This window comes from Chlorocebus sabaeus, chromosome 4, assembly GCF_047675955.1.
Source record: "Chlorocebus sabaeus isolate Y175 chromosome 4, mChlSab1.0.hap1, whole genome shotgun sequence".
Classification (NCBI taxonomy): Eukaryota; Metazoa; Chordata; class Mammalia; order Primates; family Cercopithecidae; genus Chlorocebus; species Chlorocebus sabaeus.
Window position 1 is genome coordinate 47728870 of NC_132907.1, and position 24135 is coordinate 47753004.

The window sequence follows — 24135 nt, forward strand, 5'->3', positions numbered from 1 at the left end:
AAAAAGGAAATATCTTCCGTTCAAAATTGGAAAGAAGCTTTCTGAGAAACTGCTCTGTGTTCTTTTAATTCATCTCAGAGAGTTACATCTTTCCCTTCAAGAAGCCTTTCGCTAAGGCTGTTCTTGTGGAATTGGCAAAGGGATATTTGGAAGCCCATAGAGGGCTATGATGAAAAAGGAAATATCTTCCGTTGAAAACTGGAAAGAAGCTCTGAGAAAATTCTCTGTGTTCTGTTAATTCATCTCACAGAGTTACATATTTCCCTTCAGGAAGCCTTTCGGTAAGACTGTTCTTGTGGATTTGGCAAAGGGATATTTGGAAGCCCGTAGAGGGCTATGGTGAAAAAGGAAATATCTTCCGTTCTAAACAGGAAAGAAGCTTTCTGAGAATCTGCTCTGTGTTCTGTTAATTCATCTCACAGAGTTGCATCTTTCCCTTCAAGAAGCCTTTCGCTAAGGCTGTTCTTGTGGAATTGGCAAAGGGATATTTGGAATCCCATAGAGGGCTATGGTGATAAAGGAAATATCTTCCGTTCAAAACTGGAAAGAAGCTTTCTGAGAAACTGCTCTGTGTTCTGTTAATTCATCTCACAGAGTTACATCTTTCCCTTCAAGAAGCCTTTCGCTAAGGCTGTTCTTGTGGAATTGGCAAAAGGATATTTGGAAGCCCATAGAGGGCTATGGTGAAAAAAGAAATATCTTCCGTTCAAAACCGGAAAGAAGCTTTCTGAGAAACTGCTCTGCGTTCTGTAAATTCATCTCACAGAGCTACATCTTTCCCTTCAAGAAGCCTTTCGTTAAGGCTGTTCTTGTGGAATTGGCAAAGGGATATTTGGAAGCCCATAGAGGGCTATGGTGAAAAAGGAAATATCTTCCGTTCAAAACTGGAAAGAAGATTTCGGAGAAACTGCTCTGTGTTCTGTTAATTCATCTCACAGAGCTACATCTTTCCCTTCATGAACCCTTTCGCTAAGGCTGTTCTTGTGGAATTGGCAAAGGGATATTTGGAAGCCCATAGAGGGCTATGGTGAAATTAGAAATATCTTCCGTCCAAAACTGGAAAGAAGCTTTCTGAGAAACTGCTCTGTGTTCTGTTAATTCATCTCACAGAGTTACATCTTTCCCTTCAAGAAGCGTTTCGCTAAGGCTGTTCTTGTGGAATTGGCAAAGGGATATTTGGAAGCCCATAGAGGGCTATGTTGTAAAAGGAAATATCTTCCCTTCAAAACTGGAAAGAAGCTTTCTCAGAAACTGCTCTGTGTTCTGTTAATTTATCTCACAGAGTTACATCTTTCCCTTCAAGAAGCCTTTCGCTAAGGCTGTTCTTGTGGAATTGGCAAAGGGATATTTGGAAGCCCATAGAGGGCTATGGTGAAAAAGAAATATCTTCCGTTCAAAACTGGAAAGAAGCTCTGAGAAAATTCTCTGTGTTCTGTTAATTCATCTCACAGAGTTACATCTTTCCCTTCAAGAAGCCTTTCGCTAAGGCTGTTCTTGTGGAATTGGCAAAGGGATATTTGGAAGCCCATAGAGGGCTATGGTGAAACAGGAAATTTCTTCCGTTCAAAACTGGAAAGAAGCTTTCTGAGAAACTGCTCTGTGTTCTGTTAATTCATCTCACAGAGTTACATCTTTCCCTTCAAGAAGCCTTTCGCTAAGGCTGTTCTTGTGGAACTGGCAAAGGGATATTTGGAAGCCCATAGAGGGCTATTGTGAAAAAGGAAATATCTTCCGTTCAAAACTGGAAAGAAGCTCTGAAAAAATTCTCTGTGTTCTGTTAATTCATCTCACAGAGTTACCTCTTTCCCTTCAGGAAGCCTTTCTTTAAGACTGTTCTTGAGGAATTGGCAAAGGGATATTTGGAAGCCCGTAGAGGGCTATGGTGAAAAAGGAAATATCTTCCGTTCAAAACTGGAAAGAAGCTTTCTGAGAAACTGCTCTGTGTTCTGTTAATTCATCTCACAGAGTTACATCTTTCCCTTCAAGGAGCCTTTCGCTGAGGCTATTCTTGTGGAATTGGCAAAGGGATATTTGGAAGCCAATAGAGGGCTATGGTGAAAAAGGAAATATCTTCCGTTCAAAACTGGAAAGAAGATTTCTGAGAAACTGCTCTGTGTTCTGTTAATTCATCTCACAGAGTTACATCTTTCCCTTCAAGAAGCCTTTCGCTAAGGGTGTTCTTGTGGAACTGGCAAAGGGATATTTGGAAGCCCATAGAGGGCTACAGTGAAAAAGGAAATATCTTCCGTTCAAAACTGGAAAGAAGCTTTCTGAGAAACTGCTCTGTGTTCTGTTAATTCATCTCACAGAGTTACATCTTTCCCTTCAAGAAGCCTTTCGCTAGGGCTGTTCTTGTGGTATTCGTAAAGGGATATTTGGAAGCCCATAGAGGGCTATGGTGAAAAAGGAAATATCTTCCGTTCAAAACTGGAAAGAAGATTTCTGAGAAACTGCTCTGTGTTCTGTTAATTCATCTCACAGAGTTGCATCTTTCCCTTCAAGAAGCCTTTCGCTAAGGGTGTTCTTGTGGAACTGGCAAAGGGATATTTGGAAGCCCATAGAGGGCTACAGTGAAAAAGGAAATATCTTCCGTTCAAAACTGGAAAGAAGCTTTCTGAGAAACTGCTCTCTGTTCTGTTAATTCATCTTACAGAGTTACATCTTTCCCTTCAGGAAGCCTTTCGCTAAGGCTGTTCTTGTGGAAGTGGCAAAGGGATATTTGGAAGCCCATAGAGGCCTATAGTGAGAAAGGAAATTTCTTCCGTTCAAAACTGGAAAGAAGCTTTCTGAGAAACTGCTCTGTGTTCTTTTAATTCATCTCACAGAGTTACATCTTTCCCTTCAAGAAGCTTTTCGCTAAGGCTGTTCTTGTGGAATTGGCAAAGGGATATTTGGAAGCCCATAGAGGGCTATGGTGAAAAAGAAATATCTTCCGTTCAAAACTGGAAAGAAGCGCTGAGAAAATTCTCTGTGTTCTGTTAATTCATCTCACAAAGTTACATGTTTCCCTTCAGGAAGCCTTTCGGTAAGACTGTTCTTGTGGAATTGGCAAAGGGATATTTGGAAGCTTGTAGAGGGCTATGGTGAAAAAGGAAATATCTTCCGTTCAAAACTGGAAAGAAGCTTTCTGAGAAACTGCTCTGTGTTCTGTTAATTCATCTCACAGAGTTACATCTTTCCCTTCAAGAAGCCTTTCGCTAAGGCTATTCTTGTGTAATTGGCAAAGGGATATTTGGAAGCCCATAGAGGGCTATGGTGAAAAAGGAAATATCTTCCGTTCAAAACTGGAAAGAAGCTTTCTGAGAAACTGCTCTGTGTTTTCTTAATTCATCTCACAGAGTTACATCTTTCCCTTCAAGAAGCCTTTCGCTGAGGCTGTTCTTGTGGAATTGGCAAAGGGATATTTGGAAGCCCATAGAGGGCTATGGTGAAAAAGGAAATATCTTCCGTTCAAAACTGGAAAGAAGCTTTCTGAGAAACTGCTCTGTGTTCTGTTAATTCATCTCACAGAGTTACATCTTTCCCTTCAAAAAGCCTTTCGCTAAGGCTGTCTTGTGGCATTCGCAAAGGGATATTTGGAAGCCCATAGAGGGCTATGGTGAAAAAGGAAATATCTTCCGTTCAAAACTGGAAAGAAGATTTCTGAGAAGCTGCTCTGTGTTCTGTTAATTCATCTCACAGAGTTACATCTTTCCCTTCAAGAAGCCTTTCGCTAAGGGTGTTCTTGTGGAACTGGCAAAGGGATATTTGGAAGCCCATAGAGGGCTACAGTGAAAAAGGAAATATCTTCCGTTCAAAACTGGAAAGAAGCTTTCTGAGAAACTGCTCTCTGTTCTGTTAATTCATCTTACAGAGTTACATCTTTCCCTTCAGGAAGCCTTTCGCTAAGGCTGTTCTTGTGGAAGTGGCAAAGGGATATTTGGAAGCCCATAGAGGCCTATAGTGAGAAAGGAAATTTCTTCCGTTCAAAACTGGAAAGAAGCTTTCTGAGAAACTGCTCTGTGTTCTTTTAATTCATCTCACAGAGTTACATCTTTCCCTTCAAGAAGCCTTTCGCTAAGGCTGTTCTTGTGGAATTGGCAAAGGGATATTTGGAAGCCCATAGAGGGATATGATGATAAAGGAAATATCTTCCGTTCAAAACTGGAAAGAAGCTTTCTGAGAAACTGCTCTGTGTTCTGTTAATTCATCTCACAGAGTTACATCTTTTCCTTCAAGAAGCCTTTCGCTAAGGCTGTTCTTGTGGAATTGGTAAAGGGATATTTGGAAGCCCATAGAGGGCTATGGTGAAAAAAGAAATATCTTCCGTTGAAAACCGGAAAGAAGCTTTCTGAGAAACTGCTCTGCGTTCTGTAAATTCATCTCACAGAGCTACATCTTTCCCTTCAAGAAGCCTTTCGCTAAGGCTGTTCTTGTGGAACTGGCAAAGGGATATTTGGAAGCCCATAGAGGGCTATGGTGAAAAAGGAAATATCTTCCGTTCAAAACTGGAAAGAAGATTTCGGAGAAACTGCTCTGTGTTCTGTTAATTCATCTCACAGAGTTACATCTTTCCCTTCAAGAAGCCTGTTTCTAATTCTGTTCTTGTGGAATTGGCAAAGGGATATTTGGAAGCCCATAGAGGGCTATGGTGAAAAAAGAAATATCTTCCCTTCAAAACCGGAAAGAAGCTTTCTGAGAAACTGCTCTGTGTTCTGTTAATTCATCTCACAGAGCTACATCTTTCCCTTCATGAACCCTTTCGCTAAGGCTGTTCTTGTGGAATTGGCAAAGGGATATTTGGAAGCCCATAGAGGGCTATGGTGAAAAAGGAAATTTCTTCCGTTCAAAACTGGAAAGAAGCTTTCTGAGAAACTGCTCTGTGTTCTGTTAATTCATCTCACAGAGTTACATCTTTCCCTTCAAGAAGCCTTTTGCTAAGGCTGTTCTTGTGGAATTGGCAAAGGGATATTTGGAAGCCTATAGAGGGCTATTGTGAAAAAGGAAATATCTTCCGTTCAAAACTGGAAAGAAGCTCTGAGAAAATTCTCTGTGTTCTGTTAATTCATCTCACAGTGTTACATCTTTCCCTTCAAGAAGCCTTTCGCTAAGACTGTTCTTGTGGAATTGGCAAAGGGATATTTGGAAGCCCGCAGAGGGCTATGGTGAAAAAGGAAATATCTTCCGTTCTAAACTGGAAAGAAGCTTTCTGAGAAACTGCTCTGTGTTCTGTTAATTCATCTCACAGAGTTACATCTTTCCCTTCAAGAAGCCTTTCGCTGAGGCTGTTCTTGTGGAATTGGCAAAGGGATATTTGGAAGCCCATAGATGTCAACGGTGAAAAAGGAAATATCTTCCGTTCAAAACTGGAAAGAAGCTTTCTGAGAAACTGCTCTGTGTTCTGTTAATTCATCTCACAGAGTTACATCTTTCCTTTCAAGAAGCCTTTCGCTAAGGCTGTTCTTGTGGAATTGGCAAAGGGATATTTGGAAGCCCATAGAGGGCTATGGTGAAAAAGGAAATATCTTCCGTTCAAAACTGGAAAGAAACTTTCTGAGAAACTGCTCTGTGTTCTGTTAATTCCTCTCACAGAGTTACATCTTTCCCTTCAAGAAGCCTTTCGCTAAGGCTATTCTTGTGGAATTGGCAAAGGGATATTTGGAAGCCCATAGAGGGCTATTTTGAAAAAGGAAATATCTTCCGTTCAAAACTGGAAAGAAGCTTTCTGAGAAACTGCTCTGTGTTCTGTTAATTCATCTCACAGAGTTACATCTTTCCCTTCAAGAAGCCTTTCGCTGAGTCTGTTCTTGTGGAATTGGCAAAGGGATATTTGGAAGCCCATAGAGGGCTATGGTGAAAAAGGAAATATCTTCCCTTCAAAACTCGAAAGAAGCTTTCTCAGAAACTGCTCTGTGTTCTGTTAATTTATCTCACAGAGTTACATCTTTCCCTTCAAGAAGCCTTTCGCTAAGGCTGTTCTTGTGGAATTGGCAAAGGGATATTTGGAAGCCCATAGAGGGCTATGGTGAAAAAGAAATATCTTCCGTTCAAAACTGGAAAGAAGCTCTGAGAAAATTCTCTGTGTTCTGTTAATTCATCTCACAGAGTTACATCTTTCCCTTCAGGAAGCCTTTCGGTAAGGCTGTTCTTGTGGAAGTGGCAAAGGGATATTTGGAAGCCCATAGAGGCCTATGGTGAGAAAGGAAATTTCTTCCGTTCAAAACTGGAAAGAAGCTTTCTGAGAAACTGCTCTGTGTTCTTTTAATTCATCTCACAGAGTTACATCTTTCCCTTCAAGAAGCCTTTCGCTAAGGCTTTTCTTGTGGAATTGGCAAAGGGATATTTGGAAGCCCATAGAGGGCTATGGTGAAAAAGAAATATCTTCCTTTCAAAACTGGAAAGAAGCTCTGAGAAAATTCTCTGTGTTCTGTTAATTCATCTCACAGAGTTACATGTTTCCCTTCAGGAAGACTTTCGGTAAGACTGTTCTTGTGGAATTGGCAAAGGGATATTTGGAAGCTCGTAGAGGGCTATGGTGAAAAAGGAAATATCTTCCGTTCAAAAATGGAAAGAAGCTTTCTGAGAAACTGCTGTGTGTTCTGTTAATTCATCTCACAGAGTTACATCTTTCCTTTCAAGAAGCCTTTCTCTAAGGCTATTCTTGTGGAATTGGCAAAGGGATATTTGGAAGCCCATAGAGGGCTATGGTGAAAAAGGAAATATCTTCCGTTCAAAACTGGAAAGAAGCTTTCTGAGAAACTGCTCTGTGTTTTCTTAATTCATCTCACAGAGTTACATCTTTCCCTTCAAGAAGCCTTTCGCTGAGGCTGTTCTTGTGGAATTGGCAAAGGGATATTTGGAAGCCCATAGAGGGCTATGGTGAAAAAGGAAATATCTTCCGTTCAAAACTGGAAAGAAGCTTTCTGAGAAACTGCTCTGTGTTCTGTTAATTCATCTCACAGAGTTACATCTTTCCCTTCAAGAAGCCTTTCGCTAAGGCTGTCTAGTGGTATTCGCAAAGGGATATTTGGAAGCCCATAGAGGGCTATGGTGAAAAAGGAAATATCTTCCGTTCAAAACTGGAAAGAAGATTTCTGAGAAGCTGCTCTGTGTTCTGTTAATTCATCTCACAGAGTTACATCTTTCCCTTCAAGAAGCCTTTCGCTAAGGGTGTTCTTGTGGAACTGGCAAAGGGATATTTGGAAGCCCATAGAGGGCTACAGTGAAAAAGGAAATATCTTCCGTTCAAAACTGGAAAGAAGCTTTCTGAGAAACTGCTCTGTGTTCTGTTAATTCATCTCACAGAGTTACATCTTTCAATTCAAGAAGTCTCCCGCTGAGGCTGTTCTTGTGGAATTGGCAAAGGGATATTTGGAAGCCCATAGATGGCTATGGTGAAAAAGGAAATATCATCCGTTCAAAACTGGAAAGAAGCTTTCTGAGAAACTGCTCTGTGTTCTGTTAATTCATCTCACAGAGTTACATCTTTCCCTTCAAGAAGCCTTTCGCTAAGGCTCTTCTTGTGGAATTGGCAAAGGGATATTTGGAAGCCCATAGAGGGCTATGGTGAAAAAGGAAATATCTTCCGTTCAAAACTGGAAAGAAGCTTTCTGAGAAACTTCTCTGTGTTCTGTTAATTCATCTCACAGAGTTACATCTTTCCCTTCAAGAAGCCTTTCACTAAGGCTGTTCTTGTGGAATTGGCAATGGGATATTTGGAAGCCCAAAGAGGGCTAAGGTGTAAAAAGGAAATATCTTCCGTTCAAAACTGGAAAGAAGCTTTCTGAGAAACTGCTCTGTGTTCTGTTAATTTATCTCACAGAGTTACATCTTTCCCTTCAAGAAGCCTTTTGCTAAGGCTGTTCTTGTGGAATTGGCAAAGGGATATTTGGAAGCCTATAGAGGGCTATTGTGAAAAAGGAAATATCTTCCGTTCAAAACTGGAAAGAAGCTCTGAGAAAATTCTCTGTGTTCTGTTAATTCATCTCACAGTGTTACATCTTTCCCTTCAAGAAGCCTTTCGGTAAGACTGTTCTTGTGGAATTGGCAAAGGGATATTTGGAAGCCCGCAGAGGGCTATGGTGAAAAAGGAAATATCTTCCGTTCTAAACTGGAAAGAAGCTTTCTGAGAAACTGCTCTGTGTTCTGTTAATTCATCTCACAGAGTTACATCTTTCCCTTCAAGAAGCCTTTCGCTGAGGCTGTTCTTGTGGAATTGGTAAAGGGATATTTGGAAGCCTATAGATGTCAACGGTGAAAAAGGAAATATCTTCCGTTCAAAACTGGAAAGAAGCTTTCTGAGAAACTGCTCTGTGTTCTGTTAATTCATCTCACAGAGTTACATCTTTCCCTTCAAGAAGCCTTTCGCTGAGTCTGTTCTTGTGGAATTGGCAAAGGGATATTTGGAAGCCCATAGAGGGCTATGGTGAAAAAGGAAATATCTTCCGTTCAAAACTGGAAAGAAGCTTTCTGAGAAACTGCTCTGGGTTCTGTTAATTCATCTTACAGAGTTACATCTTTCCCTTCAGGAAGCCTTTCGCTAAGGCTGTTCTTGTGGAAGTGGCAAAGGGATATTTGGAAGCCCATAGAGGCCTATGGTGAGAAAGGAAATTTCTTCCGTTCAAAACTGGAAAGAAGCTTTCTGAGAAACTGCTCTGTGTTCTGTAAATTCATCTTACAGAGTTACATCTTTCCCTTCATGAAGCCTTTCGCTAAGGCTGTTCTTGTGGAATTGGCAAAGGGATATTTAGAAGTCCATAGAGGGCTATGGTGAAAAAGGAAATATCTTCCGTTCAAAATTGGAAAGAAGCTTTCTGAGAAACTGCTCTGTGTTCTTTTAATTCATCTCAGAGAGTTACATCTTTCCCTTCAAGAAGCCTTTCGCTAAGGCTGTTCTTGTGGAATTGGCAAAGGGATATTTGGAAGCCCATAGAGGGCTATGATGAAAAAGGAAATATCTTCCGTTGAAAACTGGAAAGAAGCTCTGAGAAAATTCTCTGTGTTCTGTTAATTCATCTCACAGAGTTACATATTTCCCTTCAGGAAGCCTTTCGGTAAGACTGTTCTTGTGGATTTGGCAAAGGGATATTTGGAAGCCCGTAGAGGGCTATGGTGAAAAAGGAAATATCTTCCGTTCTAAACAGGAAAGAAGCTTTCTGAGAAACTGCTCTGTGTTCTGTTAATTCATCTCACAGAGTTGCATCTTTCCCTTCAAGAAGCCTTTCGCTAAGGCTGTTCTTGTGGAATTGGCAAAGGGATATTTGGAAGCCCATAGAGGGCTATGGTGAAAAAAGAAATATCTTCCGTTCAAAACCGGAAAGAAGCTTTCTGAGAAACTGCTCTGCGTTCTGTAAATTCATCTCACAGAGCTACATCTTTCCCTTCAAGAAGCCTTTCGTTAAGGCTGTTCTTGTGGAATTGGCAAAGGGATATTTGGAAGCCCATAGAGGGCTATGGTGAAAAAGGAAATATCTTCCGTTCAAAACTGGAAAGAAGATTTCGGAGAAACTGCTCTGTGTTCTGTTAATTCATCTCACAGAGCTACATCTTTCCCTTCATGAACCCTTTCGCTAAGGCTGTTCTTGTGGAATTGGCAAAGGGATATTTGGAAGCCCATAGAGGGCTATGGTGAAATTAGAAATATCTTCCGTCCAAAACTGGAAAGAAGCTTTCTGAGAAACTGCTCTGTGTTCTGTTAATTCATCTCACAGAGTTACATCTTTCCCTTCAAGAAGCGTTTCGCTAAGGCTGTTCTTGTGGAATTGGCAAAGGGATATTTGGAAGCCCATAGAGGGCTATGTTGTAAAAGGAAATATCTTCCCTTCAAAACTGGAAAGAAGCTTTCTCAGAAACTGCTCTGTGTTCTGTTAATTTATCTCACAGAGTTACATCTTTCCCTTCAAGAAGCCTTTCGCTAAGGCTGTTCTTGTGGAATTGGCAAAGGGATATTTGGAAGCCCATAGAGGGCTATGGTGAAAAAGAAATATCTTCCGTTCAAAACTGGAAAGAAGCTCTGAGAAAATTCTCTGTGTTCTGTTAATTCATCTCACAGAGTTACATCTTTCCCTTCAAGAAGCCTTTCGCTAAGGCTGTTCTTGTGGAATTGGCAAAGGGATATTTGGAAGCCCATAGAGGGCTATGGTGAAACAGGAAATTTCTTCCGTTCAAAACTGGAAAGAAGCTTTCTGAGAAACTGCTCTGTGTTCTGTTAATTCATCTCACAGAGTTACATCTTTCCCTTCAAGAAGCCTTTCGCTAAGGCTGTTCTTGTGGAACTGGCAAAGGGATATTTGGAAGCCCATAGAGGGCTATTGTGAAAAAGGAAATATCTTCCGTTCAAAACTGGAAAGAAGCTCTGAAAAAATTCTCTGTGTTCTGTTAATTCATCTCACAGAGTTACATCTTTCCCTTCAGGAAGCCTTTCTTTAAGACTGTTCTTGAGGAATTGGCAAAGGGATATTTGGAAGCCCGTAGAGGGCTATGGTGAAAAAGGAAATATCTTCCGTTCAAAACTGGAAAGAAGCTTTCTGAGAAACTGCTCTGTGTTCTGTTAATTCATCTCACAGAGTTACATCTTTCCCTTCAAGGAGCCTTTCGCTGAGGCTATTCTTGTGGAATTGGCAAAGGGATATTTGGAAGCCAATAGAGGGCTATGGTGAAAAAGGAAATATCTTCCGTTCAAAACTGGAAAGAAGATTTCTGAGAAACTGCTCTGTGTTCTGTTAATTCATCTCACAGAGTTACATCTTTCCCTTCAAGAAGCCTTACGCTAAGGGTGTTCTTGTGGAACTGGCAAAGGGATATTTGGAAGCCCATAGAGGGCTACAGTGAAAAAGGAAATATCTTCCGTTCAAAACTGGAAAGAAGCTTTCTGAGAAACTGCTCTGTGTTCTGTTAATTTATCTCACAGAGTTACATCTTTCCCTTCAAGAAGCCTTTCGCTGAGGCTGTTCTTGTGGAATTTTCAAAGGGATATTTGGAAGTCCATAGAGGGCTATGGTGAAAAAGGAAATATCTTCCGTTCAAAACTGGAAAGAAGCTTTCTGAGAAACTGCTCTGTGTTCTGTTAATTCATCTCACAGAGTTACATCTTTCCCTTCAAGAAGCCTTTCGCTAAGGCTGTTCTTGTGGAATTGGCAAAGGGATATTTGGAAGCCCATAGAGGGCTATGGTGAAAAAGGAAATATCTTCCGTTCAAAACTGGAAAGAAGCTTTCTGAGAAACTGCTCTGTGTTCTGTTAATTCATCTCACAGAGTTACATCTTTCCCTTCAAGAAGCCTTTCGCTAAGGCTATTCTTGTGGAATTGGCAAAGGGATATTTGGAAGCCCATAGAGGGCTATTGTGAAAAAGGAAATATCTTCCGTTCAAAACTTGAAAGAAGCTTTCTGAGAAACTGCTCTGTGTTCTGCTAATTCATCTCACAGAGTTACATCTTTCCCTTCAAGAAGCCTTTCGCTAAGACTGTTCTTGTGGTATTCGCAAAGGGATATTTGGAAGCTCGTAGAGGGCTATGGTGAAAAAGGAAATATCTTCCGTTCAAAACTGGAAAGAGATTTCTGAGAAACTGCTCTGTGTTCTGTTAATTCATCTCACAGAGTTACATCTTTCCCTTCAAGAAGCCTTTCGCTAAGGGTGTTCTTGTGGAACTGGCAAAGGGATATTTGGAAGTCCCTAGAGGGCTACAGTGAAATAGGAAATATCTTCCGTTCAAAACTGGAAAGAAGCTTTCTGAGAAACTGCTCTGTGTTCTGTTAATTCATCTCACAGAGTTACATCTTTCCCTTCAAGAAGCCTTTCGCTGAGTCTGTTCTTGTGGAATTGGCAAAGGGATATTTGGAAGCCCATAGAGGGCTATGGTGAAAAAGGAAATATCTTCCGTTCAAAACTGGAAAGAAGCTTTCTGAGAAACTGCTCTGGGTTCTGTTAATTCATCTCACAGAGTTACATCTTTCCCTTCAAGAAGCCTTTCGCTAAGGGTGTTCTTGTGGAACTGGCAAAGGGATATTTGGAAGCCCATAGAGGGCTACAGTGAAAAAGGAAATATCTTCCGTTCAAAACTGGAAAGAAGCTTTCTGAGAAACTGCTCTGTGTTCTGTTAATTCATCTCACAGAGTTACATCTTTCCCTTCAAGAAGCCTTTCGCTAAGGCTGTTCTTGTGGAAGTGGCAAAGGGATATTTGGAAGAACATAGAGGGCTATGGTGAAAAAGGAAATATCTTCCGTTCAAAACTGGAAAGAAGCTCTGATAAAAATCTCTGTGTTCTGTTAATTCATCTCACAGAGTTACATCTTTCCCTTCAGGAAGCCTTTCTTTAAGACTGTTCTTGAGGAATTGGCAAAGGGATATTTGGAAGCCCGTAGAGGGCTATGGTGAAAAAGGAAATATCTTCCGTTCAAAACTGGAAAGAAGCTTTCTGAGAAACTGCTCTGTGTTCTGTTAATTCATCTCACAGAGTTACATCTTTCCCTTCAAGAAGCCTTTCGCTGAGGCTATTCTTGTGGAATTGGCAAAGGGATATTTGGAAGCCAATAGAGGGCTGTGGTGAAAAAGGAAATATCTTCCGTTCAAAACTGGAAAGAAGCTTTCTGAGAAACTGCTCTGTGTTCTGTTAATTCATCTCACAGAGTTACATCTTTCCCTTCAAGAAGCCTTTCGCTAAGGGTGTTCTTGTGGAACTGGCAAAGGGATATTTGGAAGCCCATAGAGGGCTACAGTGAAAAAGGAAATATCTTCCGTTCAAAACTGGAAAGAAGCTTTCTGAGAAACTGCTCTGTGTTCTGTTAATTCATCTCACAGAGTTACATCTTTCCCTTCAAGAAGCCTTTCGCTGAGGCTGTTCTTGTGGAATTTTCAAAGGGATATTTGGAAGTCCATAGAGGGCTATGGTGAAAAAGGAAATATCTTCCGTTCAAAACTGGAAAGAAGCTTTCTGAGAAACTGCTCTGTGTTCTGTTAATTCATCTCACAGAGTTACATCTTTCCCTTCAAGAAGCCTTTCGCTAAGACTGTTCTTGTGGAATTGGCAAAGGGATATTTGGAAGCCCTTAGAGGGCTATGGTGAAAAAGGAAATATCTTCCGTTCAAAACTGGAAAGAAGCTTTCTGAGAAACTGCTCTGTGTTCTGTTAATTCATCTCACAGAGTTACATCTTTCCCTTCAAGAAGCCTTTCGCTAAGGCTATTCTTGTGGAATTGGCAAAGGGATATTTGGAAGCCCATAGAGGGCTATTGTGAAAAAGGAAATATCTTCCGTTCAAAACTTGAAAGAAGCTTTCTGAGAAACTGCTCTGTGTTCTGCTAATTCATCTCACAGAGTTACATCTTTCCCTTCAAGAAGCCTTTCGCTAAGACTGTTCTTGTGGTATTCGCAAAGGGATATTTGGAAGCTCGTAGAGGGCTATGGTGAAAAAGGAAATATCTTCCGTTCAAAACTGGAAAGAGATTTCTGAGAAACTGCTCTGTGTTCTGTTAATTCATCTCACAGAGTTACATCTTTCCCTTCAAGAAGCCTTTCGCTAAGGGTGTTCTTGTGGAACTGGCAAAGGGATATTTGGAAGTCCCTAGAGGGCTACAGTGAAATAGGAAATATCTTCCGTTCAAAACTGGAAAGAAGCTTTCTGAGAAACTGCTCTGTGTTCTGTTAATTCATCTCACAGAGTTACATCTTTCCCTTCAAGAAGCCTTTCGCTGAGTCTGTTCTTGTGGAATTGGCAAAGGGATATTTGGAAGCCCATAGAGGGCTATGGTGAAAAAGGAAATATCTTCCGTTCAAAACTGGAAAGAAGCTTTCTGAGAAACTGCTCTGTGTTCTGTTAATTCATCTCACAGAGTTACATCTTTCCCTTCAAGAAGCCTTTCGCTAAGGCTGTTCTTGTGGAACTGGCAAAGGGATATTTGGAAGCCCATAGAGGGCTACGGTGAAAAAGGAAATATCTTCCGTTCAAAACTGGAAAGAAGCTTTCTGAGAAACTGCTCTGTGTTCTGTTAATTCATCTCACAGAGTTACATCTTTCCCTTCAAGAAGCCTTTCGCTAAGACTGTTCTTGTGGAATTGGCAAAGGGATATTTGGAAGCCCATAGAGGGCTATGGTGAAACAGGAAATTTCTTCCGTTCAAAACTGGAAAGAAGCTTTCTGAGAAACTGCTCTGTGTTCTGTTAATTCATCTCACAGAGCTACATCTTTCCCTTCAAGAAGCCTTTCGCTAAGGCTGTTCTTGTGGAATTGGCAAAGGGATATTTGGAAGCCCACAGAGGGCTATGGTGAAAAAGAAATATCTTCCGTTCAAAACTGGAAAGAAGCTCTGAGAAAATTCTCTGTGTTCTGTTAATTCATCTCACAGAGTTACATCTTTCCCTTCAGGAAGCCTTTCGGTAAGACTGTTCTTGTGGGATTGGCAAAGGGATATTTGGAAGCTCGTAGAGGGCTATGGTGAAAAAGGAAATATCTTCCGTTCAAAACTGGAAAGAAGCTTTCTGAGAAACTGCTCTGGGTTCTGTTAATTCATCTCACAGAGTTACATCTTTCCCTTCAAGAAGCCTTTCGCTAAGGCAATTCTTGTGGAATTGGCAAAGTGATATTTGGAAGCCCATAGAGGGCTATGGTGAAAAAGGAAATATCTTCCGTTCAAAACTGGAAAGAAGCTTTCTGAGAAACTGCTCTGTGTTTTCTTAATTCATCTCACAGAGTTACATCTTTCCCTTCAAGAAGCCTTTCGCTGAGGCTGTTCTTGTGGAATTGGCAAAGGGATATTTGGAAGCCCATAGAGGGCTATGGTGAAAAAGGAAATATCTTCCGTTCAAAACTGGAAAGAAGCTTTCTGAGAAACTGCTCTGTGTTCTGTTAATTCATCTCACAGAGTTACATCTTTCCCTTCAAGAAGCCTTTCGCTAAGGCTGTTCTTGTGGTATTCGCAAAGGGATATTTGGAAGCCCATAGAGGGCTATGGTGAAAAAGGAAATATCTTCCGTTCAAAACTGGAAAGAAGATTTCTGAGAAGCTGCTCTGTGTTCTGTTAATTCATCTCACAGAGTTACATCTGTCCCTTCAAGAAGCCTTTCGCTGAGTCTGTTCTTGTGGAATTGGCAAAGGGATATTTGGAAGCCCATAGAGGGCTATGGTGAAAAAGGAAATATCTTCCGTTCAAAACTGGAAAGAAGCTTTCTGAGAAACTGCTCTGGGTTCTGTTAATTCATCTCACAGAGTTACATCTTTCCCTTCAAGAAGCCTTTCGCTAAGGGTGTTCTTGTGGAACTGGCAAAGGGATATTTGGAAGCCCATAGAGGGCTACAGTGAAAAAGGAAATATCTTCCGTTCAAAACTGGAAAGAAGCTTTCTGAGAAACTGCTCTGTGTTCTGTTAATTCATCTCACAGAGTTACATCTTTCCCTTCAAGAAGCCTTTCGCTAAGGCTGTTCTTGTGGAAGTGGCAAAGGGATATTTGGAAGAACATAGAGGGCTATGGTGAAAAAGGAAATATCTTCCGTTCAAAACTGGAAAGAAGCTCTGAAAAAAATCTCTGTGTTCTGTTAATTCATCTCACAGAGTTACATCTTTCCCTTCAGGAAGCCTTTCTTTAAGACTGTTCTTGAGGAATTGGCAAAGGGATATTTGGAAGCCCGTAGAGGGCTATGGTGAAAAAGGAAATATCTTCCGTTCAAAACTGGAAAGAAGCTTTCTGAGAAACTGCTCTGTGTTCTGTTAATTCATCTCACAGAGTTACATCTTTCCCTTCAAGGAGCCTTTCGCTGAGGCTATTCTTGTGGAATTGGCAAAGGGATATTTGGAAGCCAATAGAGGGCTGTGGTGAAAAAGGAAATATCTTCCGTTCAAAACTGGAAAGAAGCTTTCTGAGAAACTGCTCTGTGTTCTGTTAATTCATCTCACAGAGTTACATCTTTCCCTTCAAGAAGCCTTTCGCTAAGGGTGTTCTTGTGGAACTGGCAAAGGGATATTTGGAAGCCCATAGAGGGCTACAGTGAAAAAGGAAATATCTTCCGTTCAAAACTGGAAAGAAGCTTTCTGAGAAACTGCTCTGTGTTCTGTTAATTCATCTCACAGAGTTACATCTTTCCCTTCAAGAAGCCTTTCGCTGAGGCTGTTCTTGTGGAATTTTCAAAGGGATATTTGGAAGTCCATAGAGGGCTATGGTGAAAAAGGAAATATCTTCCGTTCAAAACTGGAAAGAAGCTTTCTGAGAAACTGCTCTGTGTTCTGTTAATTCATCTCACAGAGTTACATCTTTCCCTTCAAGAAGCCTTTCGCTAAGACTGTTCTTGTGGAATTGGCAAAGGGATATTTGGAAGAACATAGAGGGCTATGGTGAAAAAGGAAATATCTTCCGTTCAAAACTGGAAAGAAGCTCTGAAAAAAATCTCTGTGTTCTGTTAATTCATCTCACAGAGTTACATCTTTCCCTTCAGGAAGCCTTTCTTTAAGACTGTTCTTGAGGAATTGGCAAAGGGATATTTGGAAGCCCGTAGAGGGCTATGGTGAAAAAGGAAATATCTTCCGTTCAAAACTGGAGAGAAGCTTTCTGAGAAACTGCTCTGTGTTCTGTTAATTCATCTCACAGAGTTACATCTTTCCCTTCAAGAAGCCTTTCGCTGAGGCTATTCTTGTGGAATTGGCAAAGGGATATTTGGAAGCCAATAGAGGGCTGTGGTGAAAAAGGAAATATCTTCCGTTCAAAACTGGAAAGAAGCTTTCTGAGAAACTGCTCTGTGTTCTGTTAATTCATCTCACAGAGTTACATCTTTCCCTTCAAGAAGCCTTTCGCTAAGGGTGTTCTTGTGGAACTGGCAAAGGGATATTTGGAAGCCCATAGAGGGCTACAGTGAAAAAGGAAATATCTTCCGTTCAAAACTGGAAAGAAGCTTTCTGAGAAACTGCTCTGTGTTCTGTTAATTCATCTCACAGAGTTACATCTTTCCCTTCAAGAAGCCTTTCGCTGAGGCTGTTCTTGTGGAATTTTCAAAGGGATATTTGGAAGTCCATAGAGGGCTATGGTGAAAAAGGAAATATCTTCCGTTCAAAACTGGAAAGAAGCTTTCTGAGAAACTGCTCTGTGTTCTGTTAATTCATCTCACAGAGTTACATCTTTCCCTTCAAGAAGCCTTTCGCTAAGACTGTTCTTGTGGAATTGGCAAAGGGATATTTGGAAGCCCTTAGAGGGCTATGGTGAAAAAGGAAATATCTTCCGTTCAAAACTGGAAAGAAGCTTTCTGAGAAACTGCTCTGTGTTCTGTTAATTCATCTCACAGAGTTACATCTTTCCCTTCAAGAAGCCTTTCGCTAAGGCTATTCTTGTGGAATTGGCAAAGGGATATTTGGAAGCCCATAGAGGGCTATTGTGAAAAAGGAAATATCTTCCGTTCAAAACTTGAAAGAAGCTTTCTGAGAAACTGCTCTGTGTTCTGCTAATTCATCTCACAGAGTTACATCTTTCCCTTCAAGAAGCCTTTCGCTAAGACTGTTCTTGTGGTATTCGCAAAGGGATATTTGGAAGCTCGTAGAGGGCTATGGTGAAAAAGGAAATATCTTCCGTTCAAAACTGGAAAGAGATTTCTGAGAAACTGCTCTGTGTTCTGTTAATTCATCTCACAGAGTTACATCTTTCCCTTCAAGAAGCCTTTCGCTAAGGGTGTTCTTGTGGAACTGGCAAAGGGATATTTGGAAGTCCCTAGAGGGCTACAGTGAAATAGGAAATATCTTCCGTTCAAAACTGGAAAGAAGCTTTCTGAGAAACTGCTCTGTGTTCTGTTAATTCATCTCACAGAGTTACATCTTTCCCTTCAAGAAGCCTTTCGCTGAGTCTGTTCTTGTGGAATTGGCAAAGGGATATTTGGAAGCCCATAGAGGGCTATGGTGAAAAAGGAAATATCTTCCGTTCAAAACTGGAAAGAAGCTTTCTGAGAAACTGCTCTGTGTTCTGTTAATTCATCTCACAGAGTTACATCTTTCCCTTCAAGAAGCCTTTCGCTAAGGCTGTTCTTGTGGAACTGGCAAAGGGATATTTGGAAGCCCATAGAGGGCTACGGTGAAAAAGGAAATATCTTCCGTTCAAAACTGGAAAGAAGCTTTCTGAGAAACTGCTCTGTGTTCTGTTAATTCATCTCACAGAGTTACATCTTTCCCTTCAAGAAGCCTTTCGCTAAGACTGTTCTTGTGGAATTGGCAAAGGGATATTTGGAAGCCCATAGAGGGCTATGGTGAAACAGGAAATTTCTTCCGTTCAAAACTGGAAAGAAGCTTTCTGAGAAACTGCTCTGTGTTCTGTTAATTCATCTCACAGAGCTACATCTTTCCCTTCAAGAAGCCTTTCGCTAAGGCTGTTCTTGTGGAATTGGCAAAGGGATATTTGGAAGCCCACAGAGGGCTATGGTGAAAAAGAAATATCTTCCGTTCAAAACTGGAAAGAAGCTCTGAGAAAATTCTCTGTGTTCTGTTAATTCATCTCACAGAGTTACATCTTTCCCTTCAGGAAGCCTTTCGGTAAGACTGTTCTTGTGGGATTGGCAAAGGGATATTTGGAAGCTCGTAGAGGGCTATGGTGAAAAAGGAAATATCTTCCGTTCAAAACTGGAAAGAAGCTTTCTGAGAAACTGCTCTGGGTTCTGTTAATTCATCTCACAGAGTTACATCTTTCCCTTCAAGAAGCCTTTCGCTAAGGCAATTCTTGTGGAATTGGCAAAGTGATATTTGGAAGCCCATAGAGGGCTATGGTGAAAAAGGAAATATCTTCCGTTCAAAACTGGAAAGAAGCTTTCTGAGAAACTGCTCTGTGTTTTCTTAATTCATCTCACAGAGTTACATCTTTCCCTTCAAGAAGCCTTTCGCTGAGGCTGTTCTTGTGGAATTGGCAAAGGGATATTTGGAAGCCCATAGAGGGCTATGGTGAAAAAGGAAATATCTTCCGTTCAAAACTGGAAAGAAGCTTTCTGAGAAACTGCTCTGTGTTCTGTTAATTCATCTCACAGAGTTACATCTTTCCCTTCAAGAAGCCTTTCGCTAAGGCTGTTCTTGTGGTATTCGCAAAGGGATATTTGGAAGCCCATAGAGGGCTATGGTGAAAAAGGAAATATCTTCCGTTCAAAACTGGAAAGAAGATTTCTGAGAAGCTGCTCTGTGTTCTGTTAATTCATCTCACAGAGTTACATCTGTCCCTTCAAGAAGCCTTTCGCTAAGGGTGTTCTTGTGGAACTGGCAAAGGGATATTTGGAAGCCCATAGAGGGCTACAGTGAAAAAGGAAATATCTTCCGTTCAAAACTGGAAAGAAGCTTTCTGAGAAACTGCTCTGTGTTCTGTTAATTCATCTCACAGAGTTACATCTTTCCCTTCAAGAAGCCTTTCGCTAAGGCTGTTCTTGTGTAATTGGCAAAGGGATATTTGGAAGCCCATAGAGGGCTACGGTGAAACAGGAAATTTCTTCCGTTCAAAACTGGAAAGAAGCTTTCTGAGAAACTGCTCTGTGTTCTGTTAATTCATCTCACGGAGTTACATCTTTCCGTTCATGAAGCCTTTCGCTAAGGCTGTTCTTGTGGAATTGGCAAAGGGATATTTAGAAGCCCATAGAGGGCTATGGTGAAAAAGGAAATATCTTCCGTTCAAAACTGGAAAGAAGCTTTCTGAGAAACTGCTCTGTGTTCTGTTAATTTATCTCACGGAGTTACATCTTTCCCTTCAAGAAGCCTCTCGCTAAGGCTGTTCTTGTGGAATTGGCAAAGGGATATTTAGAAGCCCATAGAGGGCTATGGTGAAAAAGGAAATATCTTCCGTTCAAAACTGGAAAGAAGCTTTCTGAGAAACTGCTCTGTGTTCTGTTAATACATCTCACAGAGTTACATCTTTCCCTTCAAGAAGCCTTTCGCTAAGGCTGTTCTTGTGGAATTGGCAAAGGGATATTTGGAAGCCCATAGAGGGCTATGGTGAAAAAGGAAATATCTTCCGTTCAAAACTGGAAAGAAGCTCTGAGTAAATTCTCTGTGTTCTGTTAATTCATCTCACAGAGTTACATCGTTCCCTTCAGGAAGCCTTTCGGTAAGACTGTTCTTGTGGAATTGGCAAAGGGATATTTGGAAGCCCGTAGAGGGCTATGGTGAAAAAGGAAATATCTTCCGTTCTAAACTGGAAAGAAGCTTTCTGAGAAACTGCTCTGTGTTCTGTTAATTCATCTCACAGAGTTACATCTTTCCCTTCAAGAAGCCTTTCGCTGAGGCTGTTCTTGTGGAATTGGCAAAGGGATATTTGGAAGCCCATAGAGGGCTATGGTGAAAAAGGAAATATCTTCCGTTCAAAACTGGAAAGAAGCTTTCTGAGAAACTGCTCTGTGTTCTGTTAATTCACCTCACAGAGTTACATCTTTCCTTTCAAGAAGTCTTTCGCTAAGGCTGTTCTTGTGGAACTGGCAAAGGGATATTTGGAAGCCCATAGAGGGCTACAGTGAAAAAGGAAATATCTTCCGTTCAAAACTGGAAAGAAGCTTTCTGAGAAACTGCTCTGTGTTCTGTTAATTCATCTCACAGAGTTACATCTTTCTCTTCAAGAAGCCTTTCGCTAAGGCTGTTCTTGTGGAAGTCGCAAAGGGATATTTGGAAGCCCATAGAGGGCTATGGTGAGAACGGAAATTTCTTCCGTTCAAAACTGGAAAGAAGCTTTCTGAGAAACTGCTCTGTGTTCTGTTAATTCCTCTCACGGAGTTACATCTTTCAGTTCATGAAGCCTTTCGCTAAGGCTGTTCTTGTGGAATTGGCAAAGGGATATTTAGAAGCCCATAGAGGGCTATGGTGAAAAAGGAAATATCTTCCGCTCAAAACTGGAAAGAAGCTTTCTGAGAAACTGCTCTGTGTTCTGTTAATTTATCTCACGGAGTTACATCTTTCCCTTCAAGAAGCCTTTCGCTAAGGCTGTTCTTGTGGAATTGGCAAAGGGATATTTAGAAGCCCTTAGAGGGCTATGGTGAAAAAGGAAATATCTTCCGTTCAAAACTGGAAAGAAGCTTTCTGAGAAACTGCTCTGTGTTCTGTTAACTCATCTCACAGAGTTACATCTTTCCCTTCAAGAAGCCTTTCGCTAAGGCTGTTCTTGTGGAATTGGCAAAGGGATATTTGGAAGCCCATAGAGGGCTATGGTGAAAAAGAAATATCTTCCGTTCAAAACTGGAAAGAAGCTCTGAGAAAATTCTCTGTGTTCTGTTAATTCATCTCACAGAGTTACACCTTTCCCTTCAGGAAGCCTTTCGGTAATACTGTTCTTGTGCAATTGGCAAAGGGATATGTGGAAGCTCGTAGAGGGCTATGGTGAAAAAGGAAATATCTTCCGTTCAAAACTGGAAAGAAGCTTTCTGAGAAACTGCTCTGTGTTCTGTTAATTCATCTCACAGAGATACATCTTTCCCTTCAAGAAGTCTCTCGCTGAGGCTGTTCTTGTGGAATTGGCAAAGGGATATTTGGAAGCCCATAGAGGGCTATGGTGAAAAAGGAAATATCTTCCGTTCAAAACTGGAAAGAAGCTTTCTGAGAAACTGCTCTGTGTTCTGTTAATTCATCTCACAGAGTTACATCTTTCCCTTCAAGAAGCCTTTCGCTAAGGCTCTTCTTGTGGAATTGGCAAAGGGATATTTGGAAGCCCATAGAGGGCTATGGTGAAAAAGGAAATATCTTCCGTTCAAAACTGGAAAGAAGCTTTCTGAGAAACTGCTCTGTGTTCTGTTAATTCATCTCACAGAGTTACATCTTTCCCATCAAGAAGCCTTTCGCTAACGCTGTTCTTGTGGAATTGGCAAAGGGATATTTGGAAGCCCATAGAGGGCTATGGTGAAAAAAGAAATATTTTCCGTTCAAAACCGGAAAGAAGCTTTCTGAGAAACTGCTCTGCCTTCTGTAAATTCATCTCGCAGAGCTACATGTTTCCCTTCAAGAAGCCTTTCGCTAAGGCTGTTCTTGTGGAATTGGCAAAGGGATATTTGGAAGCCCATAGAGGGCTATGGTGAAAAAGGAAATATCTTCCGTTCAAACCTGGAAAGAAGATTTCGGAGAAACTGCTCTGTGTTCTGTTAATTCATCTCACAGAGTTACATCTTTCCCTTCAAGAAGCCTGTCACTAAGGCTGTTCTTGTGGAATTGGCAAAGGGATATTTGGAAGCCCATAGAGGGCTATGGTTAAAAAAGAAATATCTTCCCTTCAAAACCGGAAAGAAGCTTTCTGAGAAACTGCTCTGTGTTCTGTTAATTCAACTCAGAGAGCTACATCTTTCCCTTCATGAAGCCTTTCGCTAAGGCTGTTCTTGTGGAATTGGCAAAGGGATATTTGGAAGCCCATAGAGGGCTATGGTGAAATAAGAAATATCTTCCGTTCAAAACTGGAAGGAAGCTTTCTGAGAAACTGCTCTGTGTTCTGTTAATTCACCTCACAGAGTTACATCTTTCCATTCAAGAAGTCTTTCGCTAAGGCTGTTCTTGTGGAACTGGCAAAGGGATATTTGGAAGCCCATAGAGGGCTACAGTGAAAAAGGAAATATCTTCCGTTCAAAACTGGAAAGAAGCTTTCTGAGAAACTGCTCTGTGTTCTGTTAATTCATCTCACAGAGTTACATCTTTCCCTTCAACAAGCCTTTCGCTAAGGCTGTTCTTGTGGAAGTCGCAAAGGGATATTTGGAAGCCCATAGAGGGCTATGGTGAGAAAGGAAATTTCTTCCGTTCAAAACTGGAAAGAAGCTTTCTGAGAAACTGCTCTGTGTTCTGTTATTTTATCTCACAGAATTACATCTTTCCCTTCAAGAAGCCTTTCGCTAAGGCTGTTCTTGTGTTATTCGCAAAGGGATATTTGGAAGCCCATAGAGGGCTATGGTGAAAAAGGAAATATCTTCCGTTCTAAACTGGAAAGAAGATTTCTGAGAAACTGCTCTGTGTTCTGTTAATTCATCTCACAGAGTTACATCTTTCCCTTCAAGAAGCCTTTCGCTAAGGCTGTTGTTGTGGAACAGGCAAAGGGATATTTGGAAGCCCATAGAGGGCTACGGTGAAAAAGGAATATCTTCCGTTCAAAACTGGGAAGAAGCTTTCTGAGAAACTGCTCTGTGTTCTGTTAATTCATCTCACAGAGTTACATCTTTCCCTTCAAGAAGCCTTTCGCTAAGGCTGTTCTTGTGGAAGTCGCAAAGGGATATTTGGAAGCCCATAGAGGGCTATGGTGAGAACGGAAATTTCTTCCGTTCAAAACTGGAAAGAAGCTTTCTGAGAAACTGCTCTGTGTTCTGTTAATTCATCTCACGGAGTTACATCTTTCCGTTCATGAAGCCTTTCGCTAAGGCTGTTCTTGTGGAATTGGCAAAGGGATATTTAGAAGCCCTTAGAGGGCTATGGTGAAAAAGGAAATATCTTCCGTTCAAAACTGGAAAGAAGCTTTCTGAGAAACTGCTCTGTGTTCTGTTAATTTATCTCACGGAGTTACATCTTTCCCTTCAAGAAGCCTTTCGCTAAGGCTGTTCTTGTGGAATTGGCAAAGGGATATTTAGAAGCCCATAGAGGGCTATGGTGAAAAAGGAAATATCTTCCGTTCAAAACTGGAAAGAAGCTTTCTGAGAAACTGCTCTGTGTTCTGTTAATTCATCTCACAGAGTTACATCTTTCCCTTCAAGAAGCCTTTCGCTAAGGCTGTTCTTGTGGAATTGGCAAAGGGATATTTGGAAGCCCATAGAGGGCTATGGTGAAAAAGGAAATATCTTCCGTTCAAAGCTGGAAAGAAGCTCTGAGTAAATTCTCTATGTTCTGTTAATTCATCTCACAGAGTTACATCGTTCCCTTCAGGAAGCCTTTCGGTAAGACTGTTCTTGTGGAATTGGCAAAGGGATATTTGGAAGCCCGTAGAGGGCTATGGTGAAAAAGGAAATATCTTCCGTTCTAAACTGGAAAGAAGCTTTCTGAGAAACTGCTCTGTGTTCTGTTAATTCATCTCACAGAGTTACATCTTTCCCTTCAAGAAGCCTTTCGCTGAGGCTGTTCTTGTGAAATTGGCAAAGGGATATTTGGAAGCCCCTAGAGGGCTATGGTGAAAAAGGAAATATCTTCCGTTCTAAACTGGAAAGAAGATTTCTGAGAAACTGCTCTGTGTTCTGTTAATTCATCTCACAGAGTTACATCTTTCCCTTCAAGAAGCC